Below are 908 nucleotides of genomic sequence, written 5' to 3'. Positions count from 1 at the left end.
ATTTTGTTCTGTTGTGCATAGGGTCGCTATGAGTCAGTATCAACTCGATGGCACCTAACAACAACAACATTATGAGACACATGGGATCACAGTAGGTTGTAATTGACTCAAAGGCAACAGGTTGTATAGTAAATGGAAATAAGTTCTTAAAATTGGATCATGAACAGATCTTGCTATGTGTTGTTCAATGATGGACTGAATGGAAGCTTCCTAATATATTGACTTAATTTGGTGTCTGAATCTTGTATCTTTCTGCTAACTGCATTGCAGAATTCAACAAAATTGCTAAAGGTAGAGCATAGATTTAGATAAAGAAAATACTGAATTTTATTTTACCTGCTAATGATAATACTAAAAATTGTTGTTGTAATTAAGTGCTGTTCAGTCAGTTCCAATTCCTAACTACTCTGTGTAGGGTTTTTGAGGAGCAGCTACTGGGTTTGAACTGCTGACCTCATGGTTCTATGTCCAGTGGTCATTTTACAGCACACACCTGGACTACTTTATCATTACACGCCCCCATAAAAAGTGGGATAAAAACAAGTTGTAAAAATATATGTGCAATTATATATATCTTTAAAACTTATGAACATTGTTTATGGGTGAATTTATTCATATTTAACAGAAGTACAGAACATGCATGGGAATGATTCACAGTAACCTCAGGGTATATGATATTTATGGGGACAAAGGAAGAAGGAATGAGAGTGGCATTTTAGTAGTATTATAACATTTTATTTCTTAAAAAATGATCTGCAGCAAATTGCAAGATGTTAACACCTGTTCAATCTTGGTGATAATTATATAGATGCATTTTTCTATACTTTGAAACATTTCACAAGTTCTATGAAAATTAATTTCTATGAAAAGTTGCAGGATTGTACTTTAAAATAAGAAAATATTTCATG

The sequence above is a fragment of the Chrysochloris asiatica genome, unplaced genomic scaffold (assembly GCF_000296735.1).
Source record: "Chrysochloris asiatica unplaced genomic scaffold, ChrAsi1.0 scaffold00036, whole genome shotgun sequence".
Lineage (NCBI taxonomy): Eukaryota > Metazoa > Chordata > Mammalia > Afrosoricida > Chrysochloridae > Chrysochloris > Chrysochloris asiatica.
Note: the sequence above shows the minus strand (reverse complement) of the source record.